The 14,495-nt window shown below is 40.4% G+C and overlaps 1 long non-coding RNA gene across 1 annotated transcript in view; it reads left to right on the plus strand.

Moving 5' to 3' along the window:
* The window catches only part of LOC148127443 (uncharacterized), a 48,742-nt gene extending 38,944 nt beyond the window's left edge, over positions 1–9,798 (plus strand). The window contains exon 3 of the long non-coding RNA XR_015741517.1: positions 9,785–9,798. This is a non-coding gene — a long non-coding RNA (uncharacterized LOC148127443). The remainder of the gene's footprint in view (positions 1–9,784) is intronic.
* Positions 9,799–14,495: the final 4,697 nt, after the last annotated feature.

Raw genomic sequence — 14,495 nt, forward strand, 5'->3', positions numbered from 1 at the left:
ACTAAATGCAGATTATAAAATTTTTGCTTCAATATTAGCAGAAAGACTTAAAAAGTACTTGAATAACTTTATCCACCCAGACCAAAATGGGTTTTTGCCAAAGCGACAAATCAGAGACAATATGAGAGTAATTCTGGACACCCTGGAATATTATGAGGCGCATCCTGAAAAGCAAATGGCTTTGATATTTTTAGATGCTCAAAAGGCATTTGATAACGTGAATTGGAGATTTATGTTACTTTTAATGGAACAGATGGGCTTTGCTAGAAGATTTATTCAGGCAATAGAAGCAATTTATAATGAACAAACAGCTAAGGTAATGATGGAGGAGAATTTACAGATCCTATTAATATAAGAAAAGGCACAAGACAAGGTTGTCCTCTTTCTCCTTGATATTTGTATTGACTTTGGAAGTGTTGAATAGAAATATCAGAGAAGATAAAACTATAAAAGGAATGAAAATTAAAAAGGAAGAATTTAAACTACAAGCCTTTGCAGATGACCTAGTCTTTATCTTGGAAGACCCTATAGAAACAGCCTCGAAACTGTTGAAAAGATAGAGGTCTATGGGGAGGTGGCTGGTTTGAAAATAAATAGAGATAAAACAAAGATTTTGTCAAAGAATATGTTGCTGAAACAAAGGGAAGAGTTGGCAGAACTGTTAAAATTCAAGTTACAAACAAGGTTAAGTATCTGGGGATATATTTGACATCAAGATGTAGTACATTGAAGGAGAATAATTATATTAAACTTAAACAACAGATAGCTCAAGATTTGAAAAAATGGGAGAACTTACAATTGTCATTAATAGGAAGGATTTCAACAATCAAGATGAACATCTTACCCAGAGTCTTATTTTTGTTTCAAACAATACCAATTAGGCTTGGAAAAGAATATTTTGAGGATTTAAATAAAATTGTTTTGAAGTATATATGGCAAGGCAAGAAAGCAAGAATAAAGTTAAAGCTTTTACAGGATGCTAGATTTAGAGGAGGGTTTGGTCTGCCTAATTGGGAGTTGTACTACCAAGCTGCAAACTTGACGTGGGTTAAAGAATGGATAACATTAAGGAAAACCAGATTGTTGACATTAGAAGGTCATGATTTGTTGTTGGGCTGGCATGCTTTTTATGGTACAAGGGAACTAAAACACAGGGTATTTTAGAAGACATTATATACGGGAGTCTCTGTGGTTGAATTGGGAGAAGATAAAAAAACAGTGTTATTTGAAAATTCCAGTTTGGTTATCGGCGATAGAAGCGTTCTCTTATCCTATAATTTATAAAAAGGAACAAACAGTTAACTATGGGGAATTATTAGATGAAAAGGGTGAACTTAAATCGATGCAAAAATTGGAAGAACAAGGTATACAGATGAATTGGTTTTCATATTTGCAAATACATTCAAAGTACTATGAGGATTCCAAAGCAGAGGGATTTTATGATAAGCAAACTGACTTGGATAAGATTTTGATGGGTACTGATGAAAAGGTGATTAAAAAATTGTATGGTTATTTATTGCAAATTAAGCTTGAGGAAGAACAAGTTAAAGAAACTATGATTGCGTGGGGAGGAATTTTGGATATGGGATTGATTTAGAGAAATGGCAGAAATTATGGTCGCAAAATTATAAAATGACAATGTCTACAGCCTATAAAGAAAACTTGTATAAGATGTTTTACAGGTGGCATTTCCCCCGACAAGGATAGCAAGAATGTTCAAGAACAAATCCGAAAAATGCTGGAAATGTCATCAGAAACCTGGTTCATACTATCACATGTGGTGGACTTGTGAGGATGCTAGAAAATATTGGACTAAAATCCACATGTGGCTGGAAAAAATGACAAAGAAGCATATAGACTTGAAACCGGAGTTTTTTCTATTGGGAATACTACCAAATACTTATAGTAAAGAGTTGAAATATTTGATTGTAAATGTATTGACTGCTGCTAGGATTGTATTTGCAAAAAATTGGAAAAATGAGAAAATTCCATTGCAAGAAGAAGTTGTAAAGAAAATTTTGGAATGTGCTGAGATGAGTAGATTGACTTTTGAAATTAGAGAGCAAGAAGATAAACAATTTTATTTAGTTTGGGATCTTTTCTATCAATGGTTGAATGATGAAATATTAAAATATAAAAGTTAGATAATAAGGAATAATAATGACTTTATTTTCCCTTTCCTTTTATTGGTTTTTGATACTATATCTATATAATAGTTTTCTTTGTTTCTTTCTTTTTCATATTTGGGATAGAATTGGTATGATTATAAGATTTGTTTTAGAATAAAATATTTAAAATATAGTTATCTCATAAAGGCATGACCGAATAAAAGTTTAGTCAAATTTTTTTTCCTTTAATAACGATACTAGGATTTATAAATTTGTATTGATAAGAGTATTATATAAAGTAACTGTAATTGTGACTATGAGGTGAATGCACAAAACCGATGGACCAACCGACTTACTGTGTGTACAAAAATATGGGGGAGCTGATACTTTTATGTTTTGTTGTTGTGTTTTTTATGTTAAAAAAATAATAAAAATTTATTAAAAAAAAATAAATAAGCACATTTCAGGTGTAGCCATTCAGCCTACTGTGGAGTCCAGGTAATAATAGTATCCAATAATCCAAAGCATCCATAAGATCAGACTACTGGAATCCAGTGGTTGATGGAATGCTTTCAATTTTTGTACCCCTGTTTCCTCTCTCCCCTGGTCATTTCTGCATCTAACCCAGAGGTGGCATTCAGAAAGTTATGACCAGTTCTGGAGAACTGGTAGAGCAAATTTTGAGTAATTTGGAGAGCTGGCAAATACCACCTCTAACTGCCCCCCAACCCCATCAATTCTCTGCCTCCCAAGTCCCAGCTAATCGACTGGGTCTTCTTTTGTTGCCCTACACAGGAGAGCGGAACTGGAAAGCAGGTTAGTGAGGTGGGGAAGGAATGAGATTTTGCAGCATCCTTTCCCTGCCACGCCCACCAAGCCACACTCACCAAGGCAAGCCACGCCCATCCAGCCATGCCCACCAAGCCACACCCACAGAATTGGTAGTAAAAAAAAAATTAATCCCACCACTGATTTAACCCATATTTTATTGTTTTATTGAGAAGAACATCATGAGGCAGTCCAATGTCTTTCTTATATGCTTAACCAAACTAAGCATAGCAGGTGGAGATTGTTGTAGGAATTATAGAATTTCTAACAGGTAAAATGGAGATCTATCCCCTCCCCGCATCTGCCTCCTCTGAAGAAAATAAAATCCAATGATTCTCAGGGCGGCTTCCAGAGGGATATAAACACAGTGCAATCAATATTCTTGAAAAGAGGCTGCCATAATTGTGTGAAGTTCAGCAGCTCCGTCTATCTGCCGTGTGAATTTTTGACTGAGTTATGAGATCACAGGATTCCTGCAACATTTCGACTGGGAGTGGGGGTGTCCTCAAGTCTTTCCATCTAGCTAGAAATGCCAAGGATCTGGAGGACAAAGTAAGGATCTGGAGGACAAAGTGACCTTCAAGGGCAAATGATCCAATCTGCACACAGTGGTGCAGAAACATAAAGTAAGATGATTTTTCAGTTGGTTGAATCAGCTATGCAAAAGCTTGAGGTCTTCCCCAAAAGCCTGGAAATGATCGTTCATTTTTCAAGTTTCCATCTCACCTGAATCCAATCTTTGAGACTAACTGGGTTTTGTCAGTAAAATTTCATATATTGCCAGACTAGGAGGACTTTGTTTTAGCAGCAAACTCTGAATTACAGAAAATTTGGGCAACACCAGAGGTGGTATTCAGCCAGTTTTGACCAGTTCTGGAGAACCGATAGTGGAAATTTTGAGTAATTTAAAGAACCAGCAAATACCACCTCTGACTGGCCCCGCCCCCATCTATTCTCTGCTTCCCAAGTCCCAGGTTTGTTTGTTTGTTTATTGATTGATTGATTGATTGATTGATTAATTATTTGTCAATTGCTTACAAGATAATAGGTATAAGTAAAAACATAGTTATGAATACATGGATACATACAAGAAAAATAAAAAAATATATAAAAGAAACAATAGGACAGGGACAGTAGGCACGTTGGTGCGCTTATGCACGCCCCCTACAGACCTCTTAGGAAACGGGTGAGGTCAATAGTAGATAGTCTAAGGTTAAAGTTTTTGGGGTTTGGGGAAAAAACCACAGAGTCAGGTAGAGTATTCCAGACATTGACCACTCTGTTGCTGAAGTCGTATTTCCTGCAATCAAGTTTGGTGCGATTAACCTTGAGTTTGTATCTATTGTTTGCTCTTGTGTTGTTATGGTTGAAGCTGAAGTATTCATTGACTGGTAGGACATTGCAATGTATGATTTTATATACTATACTTAGATCGGACCAAAGCAGAGGTGGTATTCAGCAGATTCTGACCAGTTCTGGAGAACCGGTAGCGGAAATTTTGAGTAGTTCGGAGAACTGGCAAATCCTACCTCTGACTGGAGATTTTACAGTATCCTTCCCCTGCCATGCCCAACAAGCCACACCCAACAAGCCAAGCCATGCCCTACAAGCCACGCCCACAGGACCGGTAGTAAAAAAAAATTGAATCCCACCACTGGGCAACACCCAATGTTTCACTTCATGTTGCTGAATTCGCTTTGCCTGAGGAACCTAGGAAAAGCCCACAGGTTGCAATCACCTCAACACCTGTCAGGAAGACCGGTTTCAGGAATGGGGCGATCATGAGGGGTCTTTAGTGCTCTCTGAGCATGCTTGTTTTCTTCCAGACATTTCATTACTCTAACTGGGTAACATCATCAGTGCTAGTAAGGAATGCAGTTTGCTGTCAGTTTCTATTCTAGTGGCTTACTGGTCAGTGTTGGTGGGGGCAGTCTTAGAGATTATTTGGTTGGGCCATGGCTTCTTTGGTAGTTTCTTGATTAAGCTTGGAGTTAATCTATGCTGATCTGGTTGCTGATCACTGGTGGAGAGGTACTGGAGTCTTTTGTTTTCTTTTAGGCTGCTTGATTGTCTCTTTTGCATAGTCGGTAGATGTTGTTAATGTATATCTATTGTTGGCTGATTTATCAAACTGCTAGGAGATCATTTTAGGGCAGCCTATGCTCACTGCAGCCTATGCTTGATGAAGTTTTCTGACAGCTGTGAAACCACTCGGCCAATCAGACCTGCCTTTTGCTTTTGACTCTTTGCTCAAGAGCTTCCAAGACACCATGAATCAAATAATGACTTCGGAAGAAAAGTAAAGGTTTTATTTCAACACAGAAGTGTCACAACTAGTGTTTTAATCAGTGGTGGGATTCAAAAAAAAAATTCCTACCTGTGAACATGGCTTGGTGGGCATGGTGTGGCTTGGTGGGCGTGGCAGGGGAAGGTTACTGCAAAATCCCATTCCCTCCCCACCCCATTAACCTGCTTTCCAGCTCTGTTCTCCTGTGCAGGGCAACAAAAGACGACCCAGCCACTCAGCTGGGACTTGGGAGGCAGAGAATAGATGGGGGCAGGGCCAGTCAGAGGTGGTATTCCAAACTACTCAAAATTTCTGCTACCAGTTCTCTGTACTACTCAAAATTTCTGCTACTGGTTCTCTGAACTACTCAAAATTTCTGCTACCAGTTCTCTGTACTACTCAAAATTTCCGCTACTGGTTCTCTGAACTACTCAAAATTTCTGCTACTGGTTCTCTGAACTACTCAAAATTTCCGCTACTGGTTCTCTGAACTACTCAAAATTTCCGCTACCAATTCTCCAGAACTGCCACTGCTTTTATAAGCAGCTTGCTACAAAGCCTCTTTGAAATCACCTTGCTCAGACTACTTTTCCTTGAGATCGACCGTAAAATGGAGCTAACTCATGGAAGGATAGTGCGAGCCCTCAAATTCAGAATCATGTTGTATTCCTCCAAACAAACAGTGGATTGAACTAGAAGACCTCCAAGGTCCCTTCCAACTCTGTTATGTGGTTATTCTGTAAATGGGGACATTATAGTACCTTGGCGCTAAATTGCTGCATAAGTTGGGGTCTAGTAGTGTTGCAGAACTGCATTAAAAATCTCATGTTATATTCCTAAGGCTCATTATGTGCACAGAGAAATCCAATGATGTAAGTTTTCAGAATACATTCTCTTCAATCATGGCCTTCTGCCTCAGATCTTCAGATAATGTTTGGTTAAAGTATGAGTGATGGGTTAGCTCTGGGAATACTAACCAAGATGATTGCACAGTATTATCTACTTTAAAACAGATTAGCAGGCGACATATGGGTCAGAAATTGTGTGTCTCTGTGTTTATAGCAATGGATATTCCATCCCTGTGAAAATGTGTGAAATAAGCTGAGAATCAGATATTCTCAGGGTAGAGATGTCAGTTAGGTCAACTACCAACTGTTTGGCCTCAAGGGCATGAAAGAAAGCACAAATAGTCGAAGTGAGGAAGAAGAAGAAATGGATTTAAACAGCTTGGATACAACGGGGGCCTGCACTCTTGTGCTGATAGAGGATAGTCAGATTTTTAGCATCATCTTATAATTAGCAAGAAAGATGACCATCTAGATGAGGGGTGTCAAATTCAATTTCATTGAGGGCTGCATCAGGGTTGTGTTTGATCTCGAGGGGCCAGGGTGGGCATGGTCAGGGTGGGCGTGGCCAGCTTGATGTCACTCAGGTAAGGGCGACCAGTGAGGGCCAAATGCTAAGATAGGACTCCCCTCAGATCCTCCCTCACTCTCATTATAATCTTCCTTCCTTCCTTCCTTCCTTCCTTCCTTCCTTCCTTCCTTCCTTCCTTCCTTCCTTCCTTCCTTCCTTCCTTCCTTCCTTCCTTCCTTGCTCTCTTCCCATCTTCCCTTCTTTTTCTTTGTCTTTCCTCTTTCCCTTTGTCCTTTCCTGTCCCTTCTTGCATGCTCAAATGCACTTCTCCTTTTGTTTTGTTTTCAGTTTGTTTTGCTAGTCCTCTACCTGGGTCCCGTTTTCAACCACGACAGCCTCTTGCAGCTGTCTGCCAGCCAAAACAGAGCTCAGGGGGGCTGCATGCAGCCGGGCCCTGTTTTCAGCTGCGACCAGGCCCCGGAGCTCTGTTTTTGCTGGCAAAGGCACGGTGGGCCGATCCTTTGCTGTTTCCGGGGTGGCCCTGCTAGACAGATCTAAGCACCCCGCAGACCAAAACCAGTTTGGGTTTGACATCCCTGATCTAGATCAATGTTTCTCAACCTTAGTGACTTTATGTGTAGACCTCAACTTCCAGATTTACCAGCCAGTGTACCAAGCAGCTAAATTAAATCACAGGGTGCAGGAAGGGGTGGGATTCTACCAGTTTGCACCTATTCGCTAGAACCGGTTGTTAACATTCTAAGCAGTTCGGAGAACCCGTTGTTAGAAGAAATTACTGGCCTAATCCTGTAAGGAAGGCAGGAAGGAAACATTCTGGTGTTGCTTACAGAAACTGCCTCTCCGTTAACCCTTATTACATTCTTGGCAGGACTAGACTTCCTGTCTCAGGAATCTCTCTAGAGTTTTCTTTCCCTCTTTTGCTGGTACTTTGCTTGTGTGGAGTGACCATTTAAAGTTACACTGGCACTGAAAAAAGTGACTTATGACCATTTTTCACACTTACGACTGTTGCACCATCCCCACAGTCATGAGAGGCCAGGCAAGGAGATGCGTGCCTCGATGTGAGTGATATTGAGTTGGCCACGCCCAGCCAATCACATGACCACCAAGCCATGTCCACCCAGTCACATGACCACCAAGCCACACCCACCAACCAAGCCACACCCACAGAACCAGTTGTTAAAAAATTTGAATCCCATCCTTGGTGCCAGGGGACTGATATTTACTGGCAGGACCTGATCTAGGAAGCTTAATGGAAAATATAATTTACCCAAATCATTCAACGGGATACCTGGATGACAGATCTTAAAAACTGATAACACCATGCCCATGAATAGTAGTTTTGCTAAGGAGAAGTACTTATATTATAAGTGAGCCACGGTGGCACAGTGGTTAGTACTGCAGGCTACCTCTGCTGATTGTCGGTTGACTGCAATTTGGCAGTTCAAATCCCACCAGCCTCAAGGTTGACTCAGCCTTCCAACCTTCCAAGGTGGATAAAATGAGGACCCAGATTGTTGGGAGCAGTAGGCTGACTCTGTTAAACACTCAGAGAGGGCTGTAAAGCACTGTAAAACGACATATAAGTCTAAGTGCTATTGCAATATTATAGGATAAGTGATATTTCCCAACAAGGTGGATATGTCCCTATATGTGAAATAAAAACAGTGAAAGGGATTGGGTAGGAAATATTTGAGAATAATCATATTTGTAGCTGAGAATTTGCCAAATATAAGACTATTTCTCTCTCCCTTTGTCTCTCTTTGCAGTGCCCAAGTAAGAGTGCTAATCCATATGATGCCAGATGCAAACAGCCAGAGGAGTCTCAAGCAGAAACCTTATTGTCAGCCACCTATGTTACAAGAATTTTGCCAGACTGACTGCATTCCTTTAGAAACAGTCAGAAAAGACTTCAGGGATGATGGGGAAAGTCAGACCGGCGTTGCTTTTTGCAGTGCAAAGTTTTGAAATTTGCCCCCCTCTTAACACCTCCCTCAAGGCTAGCTGAAGATTCCACCACATCTGTAATCCAAGCAGCCTCGCCTGTTCAAAAGACAGAGGCAAGGAGAGGCGTGGGGGACTCCCAATATTTATGGAAAAACTACTGTATTTTCCAACCTTCTTTTCTTTCTCTTTTTAGCAAATGAGAAGACGCCTCCACGCAGCAGTCCAATGAAGACTGAGAGTGCTCTGTAACAGGGGTGTTAAACTCAAGAACCGTGGGGTGGATCTGGCCCATGGGTCATCTTGGAAAAAGTGAAGGATCAGCCTGCGGTGCCTCTGCCAGCAACAATGGAGCCGGGGTGGGGTGGCAGGCATTCAGGCCACCACAAGTTGTATCAAGCTGGCCACGCCTACCTGACATGGCCCCCGAGGTCAAACACAACCCTGATGTGGCCCTCAATGAAATCGAGTTTGACACCCCTGCTCTAGAACAAAGGAGACAGAATTGGAACAGGAAAGGGCAAAGAACATGAAATATATTTATTTATTTATTTATTTATTTATTTGATTTGTCAATCGCTTATAAAATAATAGGTATAAGTATAAACATGAGTAAGAATACAGAAAATAGGTACGATTAAATGGGGGCAATAGGACAGGGACAGGAGGCACGATGGTGCACTTATGCACGCCCCTTACAGACCTCTTAAGAATGGGGTGAGGTCAGTAGTGTTTCAATAATTTTCAATAGTTTGTTTCAAACATTCATCTCGAGGACAGTTGGAATGTTAGCTTCAAGGATACCTTTAGCCGCTTAGTCATTGGTAGCTAACAGAGTTGGTCAACCAATAAATTTAAATAAACAAATAAAGTCAGATTTGAATCACTGCAAGCCAGTGCTTGTTGTCCAACTCCTACTTGCTCCCACAATACTCACTTGCGGCTAGTACCTCGGAACTTCCTCCAGCCGTGCATGGCTGAACATCCTCCTGAATCTCTATTCTGAGATATACTTTCCATGCGAGAAGCAAAATGGCACAGCAGAGATTTCCCGCACACCAATAGGATGCCCGCATTTAATAATAAAGCAGCAGATTTATGACTTGGGCCCATGGTGTTACATCCATTCCCATCAGCTGAGATCTGCTACACTATAAAAGTAAAATAGAAGGCACAGAGCAGCATTATTAGATCATTTAAAGCTAAATACATTACTACGTTGTTGTTTTCTTCTTGACAGATAGGAAAGGCTGGGTGGAGAGACTAGATTGGAGGCTCGTCTTCAGTAAGTTTATTTTATTTATTTAGAAAATGTATATGGTTGCCTAACTCATGGTGACTCCAGTTACAAAACTCAATAAACCCTCACACGCACACCCACCAGCATCAACAATAAAACCAATTGTTTGATGGGCTCTATGTTACCCTGGGATCCCCAAGTCTGTTGGAAAACGTTGCCAAAACATTGCCAAAAAGGCATTAAGAGTTGTTAACCTAATCCTGCTTAGCTTTTTCTCCGATAATATTGTTCTACTAACTAAAGCATACAAAACATTTGCTAGACCAATTCTTGAATAGAGCTCATCTGTCTGGAATCCACACTGCCTATCGGACATTAATACAATTGAGAGAGTCCAGAAATATTTCATGAGAAGAGTCCTTCACTCCTCTACTCGCAACAGAATACCTTATGCCTCCAGACTTGAAATTTTAGGCTTAAATAACACAGAACTACACTGCCTTTAGTCTGACCTAAGTGTAGTATATAAAATTATCTGCTACAATGTCCTACCCGTCAGTGATTACTTCAGTTTCAACCTCAATAATACACAAGCACACAACAGATACAAACTCAGGGTAAACTGCACAAAACTCAATTGCAGGAAATACAACTTCAGCAACAGAGTGGTCAATGCCTGGAATACTCTACCTGACTCTGTGGTTTCTTCCACTAACCCCAAACACTTTAACCTCAGACTGTCTACTGTTGACCTCACCCCATTCCTAAGAGGTCTGTAAGGTGCATGCAGAAGTGCACCAACGTACCTACCATCCCTGTCTTAATGTTCCCTTTCATTCGTATTTCTTTCATATATTAATAATCATGTTTGTACTTATATATATTATCAAATGCAGGCTTGACAAAATAAATAAATAAATAAAAATAAATAAGTAAAAACCCATGTCTTCAGGGCCTTTCAGAAGAATATCAAAATGGCGGGGGTCAATCTTATTTCCACAGGAATAATATTCTACAGGGAGAAAGGAAGCTACTACCAAGATGACCCTTCTTATTGGGCCCACTAAAGTGGACCTCATTAGGAGAGGGGACCCATAACCAGGGGTGGGATTCTACCGGTTTGGACCAGTTCGGGCAAACTGGTAGTTCCGGTCAGAATTTGGCCCCGCCCACCCACACCTACTCTTTCCTGTGCTTTATTTCCTCGTTTTTTAGCATACTTGGTTTGCATGGCAGAGCGGTTTGCCATGAATCAGCTATTTTACTCACCAGGGATGCAGCAGAAGGTAAGTAATTCAGTTAAAAATGGGCTTTTTTAAAATGTAGAGCGTGTGCGCAAAGCACACACTCATTGAACCGCAGTTGAATTGCACCACTGCCCATAACATAGTCTCACTTCCCCCTCTGAGGGGGGAGGGTTAAGTAGATGTATCTGGGAAAAGATAGTCCTTCAGAAAAAAAAAAAACCTGGCTCATGGTCATGTAGGGTTTTAAAAGGGACAAGCACACCTTGAATTGGATTTGGAAGCAAATCCGCAGCCAATGCAGCTCCCAAAAGAGATGTGGCATGTGTGCGAATCTAAACTTGAGCAAAACCATGCAGGCTGCTGCCTTTTGAATCAACTGAAGTTCACCTGCCCTTCAGAAAGCTAATTCTAAACCATGACTTGAAATTTGCTGAGAGAGCAAAACCATGGATCCAGGCCAAAGACTGAGGCATAGGGGAAGATGCTTTTGTGGTTATCCACTGAAGGATGTTGGCATTGTTAGGTTACAAAAAAAAAATAGATGGCTTTTACCCCACTCAATTAAATGTAACTGGAGGCACTGGGAGAAAAGAAAATGGACTTCCATTTATAGAGGCAAGATGGCAAAAGAACACCATTTCATAACAAAAAAATTGCAACTGGAGTCCATTACAGCAAGTTGAACCATTTATTTAGAGTATTGATTGACTCTTTTTTTCTCTCTCCTTAAATGCAACTAATTAAGACACATTACTCAAGCCCAGCACTTAACTTGGAAATACTCCATTTTATAAAATAGTCCCAAGCTTGTCACAACGTTGAGAAGATAATTCAGAGTAAGAAGATGAGAACAATCTTATCTCCAATGAAAAGGTTGCTCGTTTAAGAACACAGAAGGGGAAGGAATTTTACATGCCTAAAAAGTTATTTCCTGTTAGATAGAATTTTCCACACTCTTTCATCAATGGGGGGGAAAATGAAAGCAAAGCTTGAGAAATCACTCAGGAAAAGGAGAACAAGGTAGGAAAAGTTATGTAGAGGATGATGTCTGGAATAATTCCAACTTTTTGCCATCAGTAGCTGTGAAATTAGCCTGAAAGTTTTTCTGGACAGCAAAGTAAGATTGCATAGGTGTGTGTGTGTGTGTGTGTTTCTATCCTCCTCCACCTGTGCAATACTCTGTGCACATGTATATGAGATGAATAGGACAGGCTGTACATATTTTGTTGTGGGTCATGCAGTGGTGGAATTCAAAATATTTTACTACTGGTTCCGTGCGCGCCTATCAGCTGAGCTACAAACAAAGGAAATATAGAGAGGAAAGGGTGGGGATGGGTGGGGCCAATTATTAACTGATGCTACCAGATCACTAGAATCGGTATGAACTGGCAGCATACCACCTCTGGTCATGTGATCAGTGATCAGGAGGATGGGAAAAGTGGGGAAGATAAGTTAGAATGGAAGATCAGCTGTCAATAGAAGAGAGTATTCAATGCTTAACTGAATATGCAACTGTTCAACTATGGAGGACTTTGGTGTTCTCTGAGATTTCTTGCAGACTTGGTTTTTTTTTTTTTTACCCAACTAGGTAACATCATCAGTGCTAGCACCTAGTTGGACAATGAAACATCCACAGGAAAAAAACTAAGCTCAGAGAGCACCAAGGCCCCTATAATATTGGCTACCCTGACTGCTGCCCAAATGCTCCCCCACAGAGATGCACTGGGGAAGAAATAGATTTATTTTTAAAAAAAAATCTTTAGCCCCAACTAAATCTGGCTCATTTTTGAATCTGATCTTTATTTCCTGTTTTTTTCTCCAAAAAAACCTTCAAATTAGGATCCATTTTGTTTAGTTTCTAGAACTATCCTAGGACAGAGAGGAACAGAATCCAATCCCCTTTGTATAATTTCTTTCCCACATTCCATTGGGCTGGAAAAAAATTAAAACCTGGTTCCTTCCAACTCCAAGGTTCTACGATTCTATGAAAGAGCAAAGTTTCAAACTGAGCCATGGTGGCGCTGTGGTTAGAATGCCACTATTGCAGTCTAACTGTATTGACTGCTAGCAGTTCGATCCTGACCAACTGAAGGTTGACTTAGCCTTCCATCCTTACGAATCAACACAGTTGTAAGCTGCATAAACAGAGAGATAGAATCAAGATCACGTGAAGTGTTAATACCACTTTATGGTGGTATTACCAATAGTGCCTTGGTAAGGCCACACTTGGAATACTGCATTCAGTTTTGGTCGTCACAATGTAAAAAAGATGTGGAGATGCTAGAATGAGTGCAGAGATCAGCAACGAAGATGATTAGAGGACTGGAGTCTAAAGCATATGATGCACAGTTGCAGCTACTGGGCATGGCTGGTTTAGTGAAGAGAAGGACCAGGGGAGACATGATAGCAGTGCTCCAATATTTGAGGGGCTGCCACAAAGAAGAGGGAGTCAAGCTATTCTCCAAAACACCTGAAGACAGGACAAAAAACAATGGGTGGAAACTAATCAAGGAGAGAAACAACTTAGAACTAAGGAAAAATTTCCTGACAGAACAATTACTCCATGGAACAGCTTGCCTTCAGAAGTTGTGGGTGCTCCAAAACTGGAAGTTTTTTAAAAGATGTTGGATAGCCATTTGTCTGAAATGGTGTAGGGTTTCCTGCCAAAGCAGGGGGTTGGACTAGAAGACCTCCAAGGTTCCATCCAATTCTGTTCTTCTATAAGAAATTCTATAAGAGTTTGGTGAGGACGCAATTGTTGGGGGCAGTAGATTGACCCTGTAAATCACAGATAGGGCTATAAAGCACTATGATATATAAGTCTACAGCTATTTTCCCATGCAGGCTGAGGAATTCTGGGAGCTGGAGTCCACATATTTAAAGATGCCAAGTTTGAAAACTACCAATATAGATCAAAGATAGTTGCAAGTTTTGTGAGAGTGTAAGATCTCCAATATGCACTTTTCTACAGTGCCCTGCACATTCTGGACACAACAATATATTCTAAGTAATTTTTAAGGTATCTACCAAGCCCTGCTATACTAAACAATCCTTTTTCAAACAGGAGAAGAAGGAAAAAAGGCAAACAATAATCAAAACAGGAAGAATAATTTTCCATCAGGGGTTTATAATCTAACTTCTTGTTGCCTGGAATCCCACCCTTTGTAAACAACATTTCCAACAAGCTAGTTTTCAACCTTTTAAAAATCTATTTCTGGGAGTCATTTATATGCAGGCCAATTTTTCATTCATCTCAAATCTGCAGCCAGCATTTTAATGTATGACGCTTTCCTGCTCCAACTCTTTCCCCTGAAGAAAAATAGCTTAATTTCTTCAGCTGATAGATTTTTCTGATCCTTCAAACAGGAGAAAAAGACTCTTGAAAATCGGTCGTTGAACTATCCACAGGCATTTTATAATGGCCATAAATAGGACTATACTGAATAGCTCTCCAGGCCATCTTG

The sequence above is a fragment of the Pseudonaja textilis genome, chromosome 2 (assembly GCF_049901715.1).
Source record: "Pseudonaja textilis isolate UNSWEBS1 chromosome 2, rPseTex1.2, whole genome shotgun sequence".
Taxonomy (NCBI): Eukaryota; Metazoa; Chordata; class Lepidosauria; order Squamata; family Elapidae; genus Pseudonaja; species Pseudonaja textilis.